The following is a 22,076-nucleotide window of genomic DNA, read 5'->3' on the forward strand; positions in this document are numbered from 1 at the left end:
AATGCAAAAAGATCCTAACTCAAAACATCCAAGAAATACAGGACACAATGAGAAGACCAAACCTACGGATAATAGGAGTGGATGAGAATGAAGATTTTCAACTCAAAGGACCAGCAAACATCTTCAACAAAATTATAGAAGAAAACTTCCCAAATCTAAAGAAAGAGATGCCCATGAACATACAAGAAGCCTACGGAACTCCAAATAGACTGGACCAGAAAAGAAATACCTCCCAACACATAATAATCAGAACAACAAATGCTCTAAATAAAGATAGAATACTAAAAGCAGTAAGAGAAAAAGGCCAAGTAACATATAAAGGCAAGCCTATCAGAATTACACCAGAATTTTCACCAGAGACTATGAAAGCCAGAAGATCCTGGACAGATGTTATACAGACACTAAAAGAACACAAATTCCAGCCCAGGCTACTATACCCAGCCAAACTCTCAATTAACATAGATGGAGAAACCAAAGTATTCCACGACAAAACCAAATTCACACATTATCTCTCCATGAATCCAGCCCTTCAAAGGATAATAACAGAAAAAAACCAATACAAGGACAGGAACCACGCCCTAGAAACTACAAGAAGGTAATCCCTCAACAAACCTAAAAGAAGACAGCCACAAGAACAGAATGCCAACTTTAACAACAAAAATAACAGGAAACAACAATTACTTTTCCTTAATATCTCTTAATATCAATGGACTCAACTCCCCGATAAAAAGACATAGACTAACAAACTGGCTACACAAACAAGACCCAACATTTTGCTGCTTACAGGAAACTCATCTCAGAGAAAAAGATAGACACTACCTCAGAATGAAAGGCTGGAAAACAATTTTCCAAGCAAATGGTATGAAGAAACAAGCTGGAGTAGCCATTCTAATATCTGATAAGATTGACTTCCAACCCAAAGTCATTAAAAAAGACAGGGAGGGACACTTCATACTCATCAAAGGTAAAATCCTCCAAGAGGTACTATCAATCCTGAATATCTATGCTCCAAATACAAAGGCATCCATATCGATTAAAGAAACTTTAGTAAATCTCAAAGAACACATTGCACCTCATACAATAATAGTGGGAGACTTCAACACACCACTTTCACCAATGGACAGATCGTAGAAACAGAAACTAAACAGGGACACAGTGAAACTAACAGAAGTTATGAATCAAATGGATCTGGCAGATATCTACAGAACATTCTATCCTAAAACAAAAGGATATACCTTCTTCTAAGCACCTCATGGTACTTTCTCCAAAATTGACCACATAATTGGTCACAAAACAGGCCTCAACAGATACAAAAATATTGAAATTGTCCCATGCATCCTATCAGATCACCATGGACTAAGGCTGATCTTCAATAACAAAATAAATAATAGAAAGCCAACCTTCACGTGGAAACTGAACAACACTCTTCTCAATGATACCTTGGTCAAGGAAGGAATAAAGAAAGAAATTAAGGACTTTTTAGAGTTCAATGAAAATGAAGCCACAACATACCCAAACTTATGGGACACAATGAAAGCATTTCTAAGAGGAAAACTCATAGCTCTGAGTGCCTCCAAAAGGAAACTAGAGAGAGCACACATTAGCAGCTTGACAACATACCTAAAAGCACTAGAACAAAAGGAAGCAAATTCACCCAAGAGGAGTAGACGGCAGGAAATAATCAAACTCAGGGGCGAAATCAACCAAGTGGAAACAAGAAGAACTATTCAAAGAATCAACCAATAAAGGAGCTGGTTCTTTGAGAAAATCAACAAGATAGATAAACCCTTAGCCAGACTCACTAGAGGGCACAGGGAAAGCATCCTAATTAACAAAATCAGAAATGAAAAAGGAGACATAACAAAAGATCCTGAAGACATTCAAAACACCATCAGATCCTTCTACCAAAGGCTATACTCAAAAAAACTGGAGAACCTGGATGAAATGGAGAAGTTCCTAGACAGATATCAGGTACCAAAGTTGAATCAAGATCAGGTTAATGATCTAAACAGCCCTATATCCCCCAAAGAAATAGAAGCAGTCATTAATAGTCTCCCAACTAAAAAAAGCCCAGGGCCAGATGGGTTTAGTGCAGAGTTCTATCAGACCTTCAAAGAAGATCTAATCCCAGTTCTTCACAAACTATTCCACAAAATAGAAACAGAAGGTACTCTACCCAACTCATTCTATGAAGCCACAATTACTCTGATACCTAAACCACAAAAAGACCCAACAAAGATAAAAACTTCAGACCAATATCCCTTATGAATATTGATGAAAAAATCCTCAATAAAGTTCTTGCTAACCAAATCCAAGAACACATCAAAACAATCATCCATCCTGACCAAGTAGTTTTCATCCCAGGGATGCAGGGATGGTTCAATATATGGAAATCCATCAATGTAATCCAGTATATAAACAAACTCAAAGACAAAAACCACATGGTCATTTCGTTAGATACGGAAAAAGCATTTGACAAGATCCAACACCCATTCATGATAAAAGTCTTGGAAAGATCAGGAATTCAAGGCCCATACCTAAACATGATAAAAGCAATCTACAGCAAACCAGTAGCCAACATCAAAGTAAATGGTGAGAAGCTTGAAGCAATCCCTCTAAAATCAAGGACTAGACAAGGCTGTCCACTTTCTCCATACCTATTCAACATTGTACTTGAAGTTCTAGCCAGAGCAATTCGACAACAAAAGGAGATCAAAGGGATACAAATTGGAAAAGATGAAGTCAAAATATCACTTTTTGCAGATGATATGATAGTATATATAAGTGACCCTAAAAATTCCACCAGAGAACTCCTAAGCCTGATAAATAGCTTCGGTGAAGTAGCTGGATATGAAATTAACTCAAACAAATCAATGGCCTTTCTCTACACAAAGAACAAACAGGCAGAGAAAGAAATTAGGGAAACAACACCCTTCTCAATAGTCACAAATAATATAAAATATCTTGGCGTGACTCTAACTAAGGAAGTGAAAGATCTGTATAATAAAAACTTCAAGTCTCTGAAGAAAGAAATTATAGAAGATCTCAGAAGATGGAAAGATCTCCCATGCTCATGGATTGGCAGGATCAACATTGTAAAAATGGCTATCTTGCCAAAAGCAATCTACAGATTCAATGCAATCCCCATCAAAATTCCAAATCAATTCTTCAACATATTAGAAAGTGCAATCTGGCTCTTCCGGTCAGAAAAGCACCAGGGCAGCTGGGGCGCAGGGTCAGCTGACACTAGCCAGCTACCCACAACACCCGCCACAGGATCTTAAGACTTCTGGTGAGTGGAGCACAGCTTCTGCTCCAATCCAATTGCGCGGGACCTGAGACTGCATTAGTTAGGGAAGCAGAAACCGGCCTGAGTAGGACCACAGGCCTCATCCGGCTGGATCAGCGCTGGGGTAGCGGGAGCGCAGGGTTACCTGACACCCACCAGCTACCCACTACCCCCTCCACAGGATTTTGGGACTGCTGGTGAGTGGAACACAGCTTCTGCTCCAATCTTTAAACAGTGACAACGATAACAACTAACCCCAGAGATTACCAGATGGCGAAAGATAAACGTAATAATCTTACTAACAGAAACCAAGACCACTCACCATCATCAGAACCCAGCACCCCCACTTCGCCCAGTCCAGGGCACCCCAACACACCGGAAAAGCTAGACACGGATTTAAAAGCATATCTCCTGATGATGATAGAGGACTTCAAGAAGGACTTCAATAACATACTTAAAGAAATGCAGGAGAACACTGCTAAACAGGCAGAAGACAATAAAGAGGAAGCACAAAAATCCCTTAAAGAATTGCAGGAGAACACTGCTAAAGAGTTAGAAATCCTTAAAGAAAAACAGGATAACATAATCAAACAGGTAGAAGTCCTTAATGAAAAACAGGAAAACACATCCAAACAGATGATGGAAATGAACAAAACCATACTAGACCTAAAAAGGGAAGTAGACACAATAAAGAAAACCCAAAATGAGGCAACACTGGAGATAGAAACCCTAGGAAAGAAATCTGGAACCATAGATACCAGCATCAGCAACAGAATACAAGAGATGGAAGAGAGAATCTCAGGTGCAGAAGATTCCATAGAGAACATCAGCACAACAATCAAGGAAAATGTAAAATGCAAAAAGATCCTAACTCAAAACATCCAAGAAATACAGGACACAATGAGAAGACCAAACCTACAGATAATAGGAGTGGATGAGAATGAAGATTTTCAACTCAAAGGACCAGCAAACATTTTCAACAAAAGTATAGAAGAAAACTTTCCAAATCTAAAGAAAGAGATGCCCATGAACATACAAGAAGCCTACAGAACTCCAAATAGACTGGACCAGAAAAGAAATACCTCCCGACACATTATAATCAGAACAACAAATGCTCTAAATAAAGATAGAATACTAAAAGCAGTAAGAGAAAAAGGCCAAGTAACATATAAAGGCAAGCCTATCAGAATTACACCAGATTTTTCACAAGAGACTATGAAAGCCAGAAGATCCTGGACGGATGTTATACAGACACTAAAAGAACACAAATTCCAGCCCAGGCTACTATACCCAGCCAAACTCTCAATTAACATAGATGGAGAAACCAAAGTATTCCACGACAAATCCAAATTCACACATTATCTCTCCATGAATCCAGCCCTTCAAAGGATAATAACAGAAAAAAAACAATACAAGGACAGGAACCATGCCCTAGAAACAACAAGAAGGTAATCCCTCAACAAACCTAAAAGAAGACAGCCACAAGAACAAAATGCCAACTTTAACAATAATAATAACAGGAAACAACAATTACTTTTCCTTAATATCTCTTAATATCAATGGACTCAACTCCCCGATAAAAAGACATAGACTAACAAACTGGCTACACAAACAAGACCCAACATTTTGCTGCTTACAGGAAACTCATCTCAGAGAAAAGGATAGACACTACCTCAGGATGAAAGGATGGAAAACAATTTTCCAAGCAAATGGCATGAAGAAACAAGCTGGAGTAGCCATTCTAATATCTGATAAGATTGACTTCCAACCCAAAGTCATTAAAAAAGACAGGGAGGGACACTTCATACTCATCAAAGGTAAAATCCTCCAAGAGGAACTATCAATCCTGAATATCTATGCTCCAAATACAAAGGCAGCCACATTCATTAAAGAAACTTTAGTAAATCTCAAAGCACACATTGCACCTCATACAATAATAGTGGGAGACTTCAACACACCACTTTCACCAATGGACAGATCATGGAAACAGAAACTAAACAGGGACACAGTGAAACTAAGAGAAATTATGAATCAAATGGATCTGGCAGATATCTACAGAACATTCTATCCTAAAACAAAAGGATATACCTTCTTCTCAGCACCTCATGGTACCTTCTCCAAAATTGACCACATAATTGGTCACAAAGCAGGCCTCAACAGATATAAAAATATTGAAATTGTCCCATGCATCCTATCAGATCACCATGGCCTAAGGCTGATCTTCAATAACAAAATAAATAATAGAAAGCCAACCTTCACGTGGAAACTGAACAACACTCTTCTCAATGATACCTTGGTCAAGGAAGGAATAAAGAAAGAAATTAAGGACTTTTTAGAGTTCAATGAAAATGAAGCCACAACATACCCAAACTTATGGGACACAATGAAAGCATTTCTAAGAGGAAAACTCATAGCTCTGAGTGCCTCCAAAAGGAAACTAGAGAGAGCACACATTAGCAGCTTGACAACATACCTAAAAGCACTAGAACAAAAGGAAGCAAATTCACCCAAGAGGAGTAGACAGCAGGAAATAATCAAACTCAGGGGCGAAATCAACCAAGTGGAAACAAGAAGAACTATTCAAAGAATCAACCAATCAAGGAGCTGGTTCTTTGGGAAAATCAACAAGATAGATAAACCCTTAGCCAGACTCACTAGAGGGCACAGGGAAAGCATCCTAATTAACAAAATCAGAAATGAAAAAGGAGACATAACAAAAGATCCTGAAGACATTCAAAACACCATCAGATCCTTCTACCAAAGGCTATACTCAAAAAAACTGGAGAACCTGGATGAAATGGAGAAGTTCCTAGACAGATACCAGGTACCAAAGTTGAATCAAGATCAGGTTAATGATCTAAACAGCCCTATATCCCCCAAAGAAATAGAAGCAGTCATTAATAGTCTCCCAACTAAAAAAAGCCCAGGGCCAGATGGGTTTAGTGCAGAGTTCTATCAGACCTTCAAAGAAGATCTAATCCCAGTTCTTCACAAACTATTCCACAAAATAGAAACAGAAGGTACTCTACCCAACTCATTCTATGAAGCCACAATTACTCTGATACCTAAACCACAAAAAGACCCAACAAAGATAGAAAACTTCAGACCAATATCCCTTATGAATATTGATGAAAAAATCCTCAATAAAGTTCTTGCTAACCGAATCCAAGAACACATCAAAACAATCATCCATCCTGACCAAGTAGGTTTCATCCCAGGGATGCAGGGATGGTTCAATATACGGAAATCCATCAACGTAATCCAGTATATAAACAAACTCAAAGACAAAAACCACATGGTCATCTCGTTAGATGCGGAAAAAGCAATTGACAAGATCCAACACCCATTCATGATAAAAGTCTTGGAAAGATCAGGAATTCAAGGCCCATACCTAAACATGATAAAAGCAATCTACAGCAAACCAGTAGCCAACATCAAAGTAAATGGTGAGAAGCTTGAAGCAATCCCTCTAAAATCAAGGACTAGACAAGGCTGTCCACTTTCTCCATACCTATTCAACATTGTACTTGAAGTCCTAGCCAGAGCAATTCGACAACAAAAGGAGATCAAAGGGATACAAATTGGAAAAGATGAAGTCAAAATATCACTTTTTGCAGATGATATGATAGTATATATAAGTGACCCTAAAAATTCCACCAGAGAACTCCTAAGCCTGATAAATAGCTTCGGTGAAGTAGCAGGATATGAAATTAACTCAAACAAATCAATGGCCTTTCTCTACACAAAGAACAAACAGGCAGAGAAAGAAATTAGGGAAACAACACCCTTCTCAATAGTCACAAATAATATAAAATATCTTGGCGTGACTCTAACTAAGGAAGTGAAAGATCTGTATAATAAAAACTTCAAGTCTCTGAAGAAAGAAATTATAGAAGATCTCAGAAGATGGAAAGATCTCCCATGCTCATGGATTGGCAGGATCAACATTGTAAAAATGGCTATCTTGCCAAAAGCAATCTACAGATTCAATGCAATCCCCATCAAAATTCCAAATCAATTCTTCAACGAATTAGAAAGTGCAATCTGCAAATTCATCTGGAATAACAAAAAACCTAGGATAGCAAAAACTCTTCTCAAGGATGAAAGAACCTCTGGTGGAATCACCATGCCGGACCTAAAGATCTACTACAGAGCAATTGTGATAAAAACTGCATGGTTCTGGTATAGTGACAGACAAATAGAGCAATGGAATAGAATTGAAGACCCAGAAATGATCCCACACACCTATGGTCACTTGATCTTCGACAAGGGAGCTAAAAACATCCAGTGGAAGAAAGACAGCATTTTCAACAAATGGTGCTGGCACAACTGGTTGTTAACATGTAGAAGAATGAAAATCGATCCATTCCTATCTCCTTGTACTAAGGTCAAGTCTAAGTGGATCAAGGAACTTCACATAAAACCAGAGACACTGAAACTTATAGAGAAGAAAGTGGGGAAAAGCCTTGAAGATATGGGCACAGGGGAAAAATTCCTGAATAGAACAGTAATGGCTTGTGCTGTAAGATCGAGAATTGACAAGTGGGACCTCATGAAACTACAAAGCTTCTGCAAGGCTAAAGACACCATCAATAAGACAAAAAAACCACCAACAGATTGGGAAAGGATCTTCACCTATCCTAAATCAGATAAGGGACTAATATCCAATATATATAAAGAACTCAAGAAGGTGGACTCCAGAAAGTCAAATAACCCCATTAAAAAATGGGGCTCAGAACTGAACAAAGAATTCTCACCTGAGGAATACCGAATGGCAGAGAAACACCTGAAAAAATGTTCAACATCCTTAATCATCAGGGAAATGCAACTCAAAACAACCCTGAGATTCCACCTCACACCAGTCAGAATGGCTAAGATCAAAAATTCAGGTGACAGCAGATGCTGGCGAGGATGTGGAGAAAGAGGAACACTCCTCCATTGTTGGTGGGATTGCAAGCTTGTACAACCACTCTGGAAATCAGTTTGGCGGTTCCTCAGAAAATTGGACATAGTACTACCGGAGGATCCAGCAATACCTCTCCTGGGCATATATCCAGAAGATGTCCCAACCAGTAAAAAGGACACATGCTCCACTATGTTCATAGCAGCCCTATTTATAATAGCCAGAAGCTGGAAAGAACCCAGATGTCCCTCAACAGAGGAATGGATACAGAAATTTTGGTACATTTACACAACGGAGTACTACTCAGCTATTAAAAAGAATGAATTTATGAAATTCCTAGCCAAATGGATGGACCTGGAGGGCATCAGCTTGAGTGAAGTAACACAATCACAAAAGAACTCATACAATATGTATTCATTGATAAGTGGATATTAGCCAAAAACTTAGGATACCCAAGATATAAGATACAATTTGATAAACGCATGAAACTCAAGAAGAATGAAGACCAAAGTGTGGACACTGTGTACCTTCATAGAATTGGGAACAAAACACCCAGGGAAGGAGTTACAGAGACAAAGTTCGTAGCTGTGATGAAAGGATGGACCATTTAGAGACTGCTGTATCCAGGGATCCGTCCCATAATCAGCTTCTAAACGCTGACACCATTGCATACACTAGCAAGATTTTGCTGAAAGGACCCAAATATAGCTGTCTCTTGTGAGACGATGCCGGGGCCTAGCAAATACAGGAGTGGATGTTCACAGTCAGCTATTGGATGTATCACAGGGCTCCCAATGGAGAAGCTAGAGAAAGTACCCAAGGAGCTAAAGGGATCTGCAACCCTATTGTTGGAACAACATGATGTACTAACCAGAACCCCGGAGCTCTTGTCTCTAGCTGCATATGTATCGAAAGATGGCCTAGTCGGCCATCATTGGAAATAGAGGCCCATTGGACTTGCAAACTTTATATGCCCCAATATAGGGGAATCCCAGGGCCAAAAGAATGGGAATGGGTTTGTAGGGAAGTGGGGGGCGCTATGGGGGACTTTTGGGATAGCATTGGAAATGTTATTGAGAAAAATATGTAATAAAAATATTAAAAATCAAAAAAAAAAAAAAAAGAAAGTGCAATCTGCAAATTCATCTGGAATAACAAAAAACCTAGGATAGCAAAAACTCTTCTCAATGATGAAAGAACCTCTGGTGGAATCACCATGCCGGACCTAAAGCTTTACTACAGAGCAATTGTGATAAAAACTGCATGGTACTGGTATAGTGACAGACAAATAGACCAATGGAATAGAATTGAAGACCCAGAAATGAACCCACACACCTATGGTCACTTGATCTTCGACAAGGGAGCTAAAAACATCCAGTGGAAGAAAGACAGCATTTTCAACAAATGGTGCTGGCACAACTGGTTGTTAACATGTAGAAGAATACGAATCGATCCATTCCTATCTCCTTGTAATAAGGTCAAGTCTAAGTGGATCAAGGAACTTCACATAAAACCAGAGACACTGAAACTTATAGAGGAGAAAGTGGGGAAAAGCCTTGAAGATATGGGCACAGGGGAAAAATTCCTGAATAGAACAGTAATGGCTTGTGCTGTAAGATCAAGAATTGACAAGTGGGATCTCATGAAACTGCAAAGCTTCTGCAAGGCTAAAGACACCATCAATAAGAAAAAAAACCACCAACAGATTGGGAAAGGATCTTCACCTATTCTAAATCAGATAAGGGACTAATATCCAATATATATAAAGAACTCAAGAAGGTGGACTCCAGAAAGTCAAATAACCCCATTAAAAAATGGGGCTCAGAACTGAACAAAGAATTCTCACCTGAGGAATACCGAATGGCAGAGAAGCACCTGAAAAAATGTTCAACATCCTTAATCATCACGGAAATGCAACTCAAAACAACCCTGAGATTCCACCTCACACCAGTCAGAATGGCTAAGATCAAAAATTCAGGTGACAGCAGATGCTGGCGAGGATGTGGAGAAAGAGGAACACTCCTCCATTGTTGGTGGGATTGCAAGCTTGTACAACCACTCTGGAAATCAGTTTGGCGGTTCCTCAGAAAATTGGACATAGTACTACTGGAGGATCCTGCAATACCTCTCCTGGGCATATATCCAGAAGATGTCCCAACCGGTAAAAAGGACACATGCTCCACTATGTTCATAGCAGCCCTATTTATAATAGCCAGAAGCTGGAAAGAACCCAGATGTCCCTCAACAGAGGAATGGATACAGAAATTATGGTACATTTATACAATGGAGTACTACTCAGCTATTAAAAAGAATGAATTTATGAAATTCCTAGCCAAATGGATGGACCTGGAGGGCATCATCTTGAGTGAAGTAACACAATCACAAAAGAACTCACACAATATGTATTCACTGATAAGTGGATATTAGCCCAAAACTTAGGATACCCAAGATATGAGATACAATTTGCTAAATGCATGAAACTCAAGAAGAATGAAGACCAAAGTGTGGACACTATGCCCCTTCTTAGAATTGGGAACAAAACACCCAGGGAAGGAGTTACAGAGACAAAGTTCGTAGCTGTGATGAAAGGATGGACCATTTAGAGACTGCCGTATCCAGGGATCCATCCCATAAGCAGCTTCTAAACGCTGACACCATTGCATACACTAGCAAGATTTTGCTGAAAGGACCCAAATATAGCTGTCTCTTGTGAGACGATGCCGGGGCCTAGCAAACACAGGAGTGGATGTTCACAGTCAGCTATTGGATGTAACACAGGGCTCCCAATGGAGAAGCTAGAGAAAGTACTCAAGGAGCTAATGGGATCTGCAACCCTATTGTTGGAACAACATGATGTACTAACCAGAACCCCGGAGCTCTTGTCTCTAGCTTCATATGTATGGAAAAATGGTCTAGTCGGCCATCAATGGAAAGAGAGGCCCATTGGACTTGCAAACTTTATATGCCCCAATATAGGGGAATGCCAGGGCCAAAAGAATGGGAATGGGTGGGTAGGGAAGTGGGGGGCGCTATGGGGGACTTTTGGGATAACATTGGAAATGTAATTGAAGAAAATATGTAATAAAAATATTAAAAATTAAAAAAAAATAAAAGATAAAAAGGAAAAAAAAAAAGAATCACTTGCTGACAGAAGCCAGTCTGGCGAAAAAAAAAAAAAATCACAATGATAATAGGAAATAAATTGAAACACTTTTCCAGGTATCTTATAGACAAAACTCCTAAGATGCCATTGCAATGATGTCCATTTGAATCATCTGTACATGCATATATACATATATAAATATATTCATATATACATATATACACATATACATGTATATATATATATATATATATATATATATATATATATATACCTACATACCTACATACATATATACATACTTATGTACAACCATTAGTCAAAATCCATGAAACTCTGTTGTTATTAAAATATAGGTATTCTAACCTAACTTGTTTGCCTCTCAGAGGATGCTACATTTCTTCAGGAAAGATAAAAGTATTTATGGTGTAGTGACAAAAAGCTTACTTCTAAGCCAATGCCATTGAAACAGCCTACTGACTAGACAAACCAGTCATGGAGTTGAAGCATTTTTGAAAATTTGTTCAAGAGGAGAAGAAAGTGAAGTTTTACAAAGCAATGAGGTTATTACAGTAGACAAGAGAAACTTTGATATTGGCAAGTACAACAGGAAAAATTTGATCTACCAAATAATTGTGCATGAGTTCTCTGGGACAGAGAACAAAACCAGCAGGTCTAAATCATGAAGCCCTGAAAATATTGAATGAAAGCTGAGGAAATATTGAGATAAAGTAGAAAGTTAGAATACACAAAGCAGGTAGAGAGGGAGAGAGAGAACAGTGAAAATGTGAGGATGAGAAAGAAATGAAATAAGGGAAAGGGTGAGGAGGAGAGGAAACAAAATTTGGCAAGAGGAAATGGAGTTTATCATTATTATGCTTCCTGGCCCATTTACAAACTTCTTATATCACACAAACCTTTGCATATACATATTCATACACATAGAGCATTTGATTTGTTCTCAGTGCTTTACTCCCACTTATTACTACTCTTCCTAGGTTTCTGGGTTTCACATTCTTAGCCCACTTCTATACTAATCTGAACGTTTGTCTTTTTGTTTCATTGTAAGTTTTAAATTTAGTATTTTATTATAGAAATTTCACTTTTACTCTTATTTTGGTAAAAGAAAATAAGACAAGCAGTATTGACTTAATTCACACCAGTCATTAACTATTGAAATTATTAAAGAATAAATGAAATCCCTAACAGAAAGAAAAGAACTACACTTTGAAACACATTTTCTATTCCCTAACAAATGAAACATTTCCTCCTCATTCTCCTGTTCCCACTCCTCCTCCTCCTCCTCCTCCTTTCCTTGTTCCTCCTCCTCCTTTTCCCTAGTTCTCCTCTCTCCATCCATATTTCTTCATGGCTGATAGATTTTGAAGTGGTTACTTTTAATAAATATTTCATAGTATTTATTTTGTGTGACTATGCCAGAATGAAAGAAAGAGATTTAATTGAGAATATTGTCCTGTTTCTCACTTCTAACACTTTATACTCTGTGAATATCACAAAATTATTGCTGGTAATATTAGGACTTTGAACAGCAATTTAAATTTTGATATTTTCCATTTGGTGTGATGAGGTTTCTAAAATACTTAAAGAAAGCACACACACACACACACACAAGTAAAGTACATCCCATTTTATTTCAACACAAATAAGTCAGTGAACAGATATAAATAGCCTCCATCTTTCTTTCAGAAGTTTGCCCTCATAGTTGACCAGCACCACTGGGTCAAATGTGAAGCTAATCTCATGACACATCTTGGGTTTCAGATGATTCAAACAGAGGCAATCAATAAAGTTGTAATGAAAGTTGAATGAAAGGGCACTTGGCACATCCTATATAATTGATTTTAAAACTGATTTAAAACTGTGTCCTGAGCTTTTGAATTTTGAAAACATAAAGCCATAAACAAAAGTGTTCCATTAACACAAACCATTTTAATTGGTAGTATATTTTCCTGCCACACAAAGCTGATTATTTTGTCACTGCTATGACATAGGAAAGAGTAGAAGAGAATTTATTATCATATGTCTAGGGAGTAATAGAGAAAAATAAATAGAGACATGACCTCCACAATAAAACCAGTAGCTTCCCAAGACACAAAATAGCTTACACTATTATCAATTTCCCATGTGTTAGAAGACATTCCTAGAAACTAATGGCTAAGTAATTTTTAAAATCAGGGAGGTGACAGAAAAAACCCAGGTGTCTATATCATTTCGATTTTTTTGTTAATTTAGTTCAACGTTATTATAAAAGGCAGCTCATGTAAGTGAAAGTTCATGATGAAATTGTGTGAGGGTGAGAAACAGAACACCTCAGTTCTTCATTTGAATTGTACCCCACAGAATTAATTTATATCCTTGCTTCTTTATTAGAAAATAATTACAAAGGTGCTATTGTATTTTCTTTTTTTTAATTAGGTATTTTCTTCATTTACATTTCCAATGCTATCCCAAAAGTCCCCCACTCCCCCACCCACCCACTCCCACTTCTTGGCCCTGGTGTTCCCCTGTACTGGGGCATATAAAGTTTGAACGATCAATGAGCCTCTCTTTCCACTGATGGCCATCTAGGCCATCTTCTGATACATATGCAGCTAGAGACATGAGCTCCGGTGGGTACTGGTTAGTTCATAATGTTGTTCCACCTATAGGGTTGCAGATCCCTTTAGCTCCTTGGGTAGGGTACTTTCTCTAGCTCCTCCATTGGGGGCCCTGTGATCCATCCAATAGCTGACTGTGAGCATCCACTTCTGTATTTGCTAGACCCTGGCATAATCTCACAAGAGACAGCTATATCAGGGCCCTTTCAGCAAAATCTTGCTAGTGTATGCAATGGTGTCAGTGTTTGGAGGCTAATTATGGGATGGATCCCTGGATATGGTAGTCTCTAGATAGTCCATCATTTCGTCTCAGCTCCAAACTTTGTCTCTGTAACTCCTTCCATGGGTGTTTTGTTCCCAATTCTAAGAAGGGGCAAAGTGTCCACACTTTGGTCTTTGTTCTTCTTGAGTTTCATGTGTTTTGCAAATTGTATTTTATATCTTGGGTATTCTAAGTTTCTGGGATAATATCCACTTATCAGTGAGTAAATATCATGTGAGTTCTATTGTGATTTGGTTTCCTCACTCAGGATGATGCCTTCCAGATCCATCCATTTGCCTAGGAATTTCATAAATTCATTCATTTTAATAGTTTAGTAGTACTCCATTGTGTAAATCTACCACATTTTCTGTATCCATTCCTCTGCTATTGTATTTTCAAATGCTTTAAAATCAGTAGTCAGCATTTAATATTTTCATTTGGACCTTTTGCAACATTATAGTTTCATTTCTGTTACAGTATACATAACAGTTTTCATTTTTTCAGAATCATCATAGCATCTTTTAAGACCGATGTCATTTTACACCATAGCAATGTCTCTGAAATCAAGGTTTTCAAAATTATGGAGAACTTATGAGGAGGATGATAGGAATGACAGGGATGTGAGAGAGGCTGGGGAGAATAATCAGAGTGCATCACATACATACATGAAATGCTAAAAGAACAAGTTCAACAAAAAAATACTATGATTTTAAAATATAGATTTACATTCCTTTTTATAATATTTTATTTACAATATCATTTACAGTTGACTATGTAGTATTAGATAATCAATTAGTGTGCTCTTTTCTGCAAAAAGACTATTTTACTCTAAGAATTCCTTATTTCTTATAGTCCTTTGTCTCATAATCTTTTGTGAAGAACTGAGGCGCTATGGTATTTTTCACATTCCGTTGGCACATCTATTTTGGTTGTGGTAGTTCAACTCATCTTTAGAAAGCCAAGTTGGTGAGGCTTGTGGCTTCTTTCCTGAAAACAGGCAGATAAGTAACATTGTACAGAATGAGCAGGTTACATTTAGAAGTATGAAATTGGGGGCATAACATTTCAAATATCTGGGACAGAACTTACAATATAATTATATAAAATACTCTGAACAGGTGAGGGAGCCATGTTGGGTCTTGGTTCCTTCAGAGACCAATCTGCACAAGTGAGCTTGCAGATTATAGAAGTCACACAGCTTCTGGGACAGACCCTGTTTCAGGCTCCAGACATACAGCTCCTTCCCGACCAGAGAAGAGGTATCTGTCTGGGAGGACTCTGACCACCAGAGCAGGTGAGAAAGCCATCTTGTGTCCCCCGTCCCTAGGAGACCAGTCTGTGCGGTGAGCATGCAGACTGCAGAGGCAACACGTCTTCTGGGACAGGCCCTGTTTAGGGCCTTCATCTTTAGCCAAAAGGCAGGTCTGAATGCCACACCTCTGTGCACCTTCACTGCAAGAGGAGAGCTTGCCTTCAGAGAGTACTCTGACCACTGAGACTCAGGAGAGAGCTGGACACCCAGGACTACTGACATAGGCTAACAGAATCACAGGAGGAACAAGCTCCAACCAGAGACAACTATAATAACTAACTCCAGAGATTACCAAATGAAGAAAGGCAAATGTAAGACTCTTACTAACAGAAACCAAGAACACTTGAGATCATCAGAACCCAGCACTCCCACCTCAGCCAATCCTGGATACCCCAACACACTGAAAAGCAAGACTCAGATTTAAAATCATATCTCAAAATGCTGGTAAAGGACATCAAGAAGGGCATTAATAACTCACTTAAAGAAATATAGGAGAACAGTGCTAAAGAGGTAGGAGCCTTTAAATAGGAAACACAAAAATTTCTTAAAGAGCTACAGGAAAACACAAAGAGGTGATAGAATTGAACAAAACCACCCAAGATCTTAAAATGGAAGTAAAAACAATAAAGAAAACCCAAAGTGAGACAACTCAAGAAATAGAAACCAGAGGAAAGAAATCAGGATTTAGATGCAAGCATCAGCAACAGAATACAAGAGATGGAAGAGAGAATCTGAGGTGCAGAAGATTCCATTGAGAACATGGGCACATCAAAGAAAATACAAAATGCAAAAAGATCCTAACTCAAAACATCCAGGAAATCCAGGACACAATGAGAAGACCAAACTTACGGATAATAGGAGTAGATGAGAATGAAGATTTTCAACTTAAAGGCCAGCAAATATCTTCAACAAAATTATAGAAGAAAACTTCCCAAACCTAAAGAAAGAGATGACCATGAACATATAAGAGGTCTACAGAACTCCAAATGGACTGCACAAGAAAAGAAATTCCTCCCAACACATAATAATTAGAATTACAAAGGCACAAAATAAAGATAGGACATTAAAAGCAGTAAGGGGAAAAGATCAAGTAACATATAAAGGCAGACCTATTAGAATTACATCAGACTTCTCACCAGAGACTATGAAAGCCAGAAGATCCTGAACAGATGTTATGTAGACCCTAAGAGAACACAAAGGCCAGCCCAGGCTACTTTACCCAGCCAAATTCTCAATTACCATAGATGGAGAAACCAAAGTATTCCATGACAAATCAAAATTCACACACTATATTTCTAGGAATCCAGCCCTTCAAAGATAATAAAGGGAAAACACCAACACAAGGATGGAAAGTACACCCTAGAAAAAGCAAGAAAGTAAACTTTCAATAAACCTAAAAGAAGACAGCCACAAGAACAGGATCCCAAATTTAACAACAAAAATAACAGGAAGCAACAATTACTTTTCTTTAATTTCTCTTAACATAAATGGACTCAATTCTCCAACATATAGACTAATAGACTGGCTATACAAACAGGTCCCAACATTTTGCTGCTTACAGGAATCCCACCTCAGGGATAAAGACAGACACTACTTTAGACAGAGTGAAAGGCTGAAAAACAATTTTCCAAGACAATAGTCTGAAGAAACAAGCTGGAGTAGTCATTCTAATATCGAATAAAATTGACTTCCAACCCAAAGTTATCAAAAAAGACAAGGAGGGTCACTTGATACTCATCAAAGGTAAAATCTACCAAAATGAGCTCTCAATTCTGAATATCTATGCTCCAAATTCAAGGGCAGCCACATTCATTAAGGAAACTTTAGTAAAGCTCAAAACACACATTGCAGCTCACACAATAATAGTGGGAGCCTTCAAAACCCCACTCTTACCAATGGACAGATTCTGGAAAGAAAAACTAATCAGAGACATGTGGACACTAACAGAAGTTATGAAAGAAATGGATTTAACAGATATCTACAGAACATTTTACCCTAAAATAAAAAAGATACCTTATTCTCAGCACCACATGGTACCTCCTCCAAAACTGACCATATAATTGTACAAAAAACAGGCCTCCACAGATACAAAAATATTGAAATTATTCCATGCATCCTATCTGATCACCACGGACTAAGGCTGATCTTCAATAGCAACATAAATATTAGAAAGCCAATAATCACGTGGGAACTGAACAACACTCTACTTAATGATTCCATGGTCAAGGATGAAATAAATAAAGATATTAAAGACATTTTAGAGTTTATGAAAATGAATCCACAACATACCCAAACATATGGGACACAATGAAGGCAGTCCTAAGAGGAAAACTCAGCCCTTAGTGCCTACAAAAAGAAACTAGAGATCACATACACTAGCAGCCTGACAGCACACCTAGAAGCTCTAGAACTAAAGGAAACAAATTCACCCAAGAGGAGTAGATGGGAGGAAATAATCAAACTAAGGGCTGAAATCTACCAAGTGGAAACAAAAAGAACTATTCAAAGAATTAACCAAACCAGGAGCTGGTTCTTTGAGAAAATCAACAAGATAGGTAAACCCTTACCCAGACTAACTAGATGGCACTAGGACAATATCCTAATTAATAAAATCAGAAATGAAAAAGGAGACATAACAACAGATCCTCAGGAAATCCAAAGCATCACCCAATCCTACTAAAAAGGCTATACTCAACAAAACTGGAAAACCTGGATGAAATGGACAACTTCCTAGACAGATACCAGGTACCAAAGTTAAATCAGGATCAGATTAATGATCTTAACGGTCCCATTTCCCCTAAAGAAATAGAAGCAGTCACCAATAGTCTCCCAACCAAAAAAAGTACAGGACCAGATGGGTTTAGTGTAGAGTTCTATTAGACCTTCCAAGAAGACCTAATTCCAACTCTCCTCAAACTATTCCACAAAATAGAAACAGAAGGTACTCTACCCAATTCATTCTATGAAGCCACAATTACTCTGATATCTAAACCACACAAAGATCCAAAAAAGAAAGAGAACTTCAGACCAATTTCCCTTAAGAATATCGATGCAAAAATACTCAATAAAATCCTCACAAACTGAACCCAATAATACATCAAAGAAATCATCCATCATGACCAAGTAGGCTTCATCCCGGGGATGCAGGGATGGTTTAATATACGAAAATCTATCAACATAATCTATTATTTAAGCAAACTCAAAGACAAAAACCACATGATCATCTTGTTAGATGCTGAGAAAGCATTTGACACAATCCAACACTCCTTCATGATAAAAGTCTTGGAAAGATCAGGAATTTAAGGCCCATACCTAAACATAATAAAATCAATCTACAACAAACCAGTAGCCAACATCAAACTAAATGGATAGAAAATAGTAGCAATCCCACAAAAATCAGGGACTAGACAAGGCTGCCCACTTTCTCCCTACCTATTCAATATAATAGTTGAAGTACTAGCCAGAGCAAATCGACAATCAAAAAAAAAAAAAAAGAAAAAAAGAAAAAGAAAAAAGGTGATCAAGGGGGATTCACATTGGAAAGTAAGAAGTAAAAATATCACTATTTGCAGATGATATGATTGTTGGGTACGGCCTGCGGCTCTCATGTCTGGGTTTGAGCCTGGGATTCATCTTGGAACTGAAAGAAAAGAGGGAATATAGGAGGGTAGAGAGAGAAATGGAACCAAGACAATATTCTGATCAAGGTTCAACTTTAATGTAGGTGGACACAAGCGGGGAGGCCCATTCCCAGTCATGCAAAGTTGCTTTGAAGTTGTCAGATCAGCCTTTTATTAGGAACCTGCAAAAATCACAGTTCAGTGTTAACTCAGGAAGATCTTGGAGAACTGGTTCTGCCTCAGGAAGGTAGCAGGTAGTGGCATATCAAAGGAAGAAGCAGCACAGCAGGTGGCTCTGTCTCAGTGGTAGATGGTCTGAGCCAGCCTTGCTAGCCTGGAAGGAGGTTACATATGATAGTATCTATAAGTGACTCCAAAAATTCCACTAGAGAACTCTTAAACCTGATAAACAGCTTCAGTGTAGTAGCTGGATATAAAATTAACTCAAACAAATCAATGTCCTTTCTCTACACAAAGGATAAATGGATTGAGAAAGAAATTAGGGAAAGAACACCCTTCACAATAGTCACAAATAATATAAAATACCTTGATGTGACTCTAACTAAGGAAGGGAAAGATCTGTATGATAAGAACTTCAAGTCTCTGAAGAAAGAAATTGAAGAAGATCTCAGAAGATGGAAAGATCTGCCATGCTCATGGATTGGCAGGATTAATAGAGTAAAAATGGCTATCCTGCTGAAAGCAATCTACAGATTCAATGCAGTCCCCATCAAAATTCAAACTCAATTCTTCACTGAGTTAGAAAGGACAATTTGAAAATTCATCTGGAATAATAAAAAAATCTAGGGTAGCAAAAACTGTTCTCAACAATAAAAGAACCTCTGGTGAAATCACCATGCCTGACCTCAAGGTGTACTACAGAGCAACTGTGATAAAAAATGCATGGTACTTGTACAGAGACAGACAGGTAGATCAATGGAATAGAGGTGAAGACCCAGAAATGAAACCCACACACCTATGGTCACTTGATCTTTGACAAGGGAGCTAAAACCATCCAATGGAAGAAAGACAGCATTTTCAACAAATGGTTCTGGCACAACTGGCAGTTATCATGTAGAAGAATGTGAATTGATCCATTTTTATTTCCTTGTACAAAGCTCAAGTCTAAGTGGATCAAAGACCGCCACATAAAACCAGAGACACTGAAAATAATAGAGGAGAAAGTAGGGAAAAGCCTCGAAGATATGGGCACAGGGGAAAAATTCCTAAACAGAACAGCAATGGCTTGTGCTGTAAGATCAAGAATTGACAAATGGGACCTCATAAAATTGGAAAGCTTCTCTAAGGCAAAAGACACCATATATAAGACAAAAAGGCCACCAACAGATTGGGAAAGGACTTTTACCCATCCTAAATCTGATAGGGGACTAATATCCTATATATACAAAGAGCTCAAGAAGCTGGATTCCAGAATTTCAAATAACCCCAGTAATAATTTGGATACAGAACTGAACAAAGAATTCTCAACTGAGGATTAACGAATGGCTGATAAGCACCTGAAAAAATGTTCAACATCCTTAATCGTCAGGGAAATGCAAATCAAAACAACCTTGAGATTTCACCTCACACCAGTGAGAATGGCTAAGATCAAACTTTCAGGTGACAGCAGATGCTGGCAAGGATGTGGAGAAAGAGGAACACTCCTCCATTGCTGGTGGGATTGCAAGCTGGTACAACCACTCTGTAAGTCAGTCTAGTGGTTTCTCAGAAAATTGGACATAATACTACCAGAATATTCAGCAATACCTCTCCTGGGTATATACCCAGAAGATGTTCCAGCTTGTAATAAGAACACATGTTCCACTATGTTCATAGCAGCTGTATTTATAATAGCCAGAAGCTGGAAAGCACCCAGATTTCCCTCAAGGGAGGAATGGATACAGAAAATGTGATACATTTACACAATGGAGTACTACTCAGCTATTAAAAACAATGAATTTATGCAATTCTTGGACAAATGGATGTATCTGGAGGATATCATTCTTAGTGAGTTATCCCAATCACAAAAGAAGTCATTAGATATGAACTCACTGATAAGTGATTATTTGCCCAGAAACTTCGAATCCCAAGATCCAATTTGCAAAGCACAAGAAAATCAAGAAGAGTGAAGACCAATGTGTGGGTACTTCATTCCTCTTACGGAAGAAAATACCCATGAAAGGAGTTACAGAGACAAAGTTTTGAGCTAAGACCAAAGGATAGACTATCCAGAGACTACCGTGCCCGGGGAATCCATCCCATAATCAGGCTCCAAACCCAGACACTATTGCATATGCCAGCAAGGTTTTGATGACAGGACCCACATATAGCTGTCCACTTTGAGGGCATGCCAGTGCCTGGCAAATACAGAAGTGGATGCTCACAGTCATCTATAGGGTGGAACAAAGGACCCCCAATGTAGAAGCTAGAGAAAGCACCCAAGGAGCTGAAGGGGTCTGCAACCCTATAGGTGGAACAAAACTATGAGCTAACACGTATCCCCAGAGCTCATGTCTCTAGCTGCATATGTAGTAGAAGATGGTCTAGTCGGCCATCACTGGGAAGAGAGGCCCCTTGGTATTGCCTACTTTATATGCCCCAGTACAGGGTAATGCCAGTGCCAAGAAGTGGGAGTGGTTAGATAGGGGAGCAGGGCACAGGGAGCTTATAGGGAACTTTCGGGATAGCATTTGAAATGTAAATAAAGAAAATATATAGTAAAAAATCAAGTTAAAAAATAAAATACTATATATAATAAAATATATATCATGTTATATATCATATAATATATGCTATGTGAATGTGGAATTCTCAAAGTCTATGTGTTTTACTCAGTGTGTGTGTTGGGGAGAGATGATTTCTTTAATTTTTTTGAGGATTTCATGACTCCAAATAAGACATTTCACAATTTAAATTGCTGTTCAATGTCCAGATATAATTAGCAATATATAGTGATATTCAGTGAATAT

Source organism: Mus caroli, unplaced genomic scaffold (genome assembly GCF_978045245.1).
Source record: "Mus caroli unplaced genomic scaffold, Mus_caroli_1 scaffold_6, whole genome shotgun sequence".
NCBI lineage: Eukaryota > Metazoa > Chordata > Mammalia > Rodentia > Muridae > Mus > Mus caroli.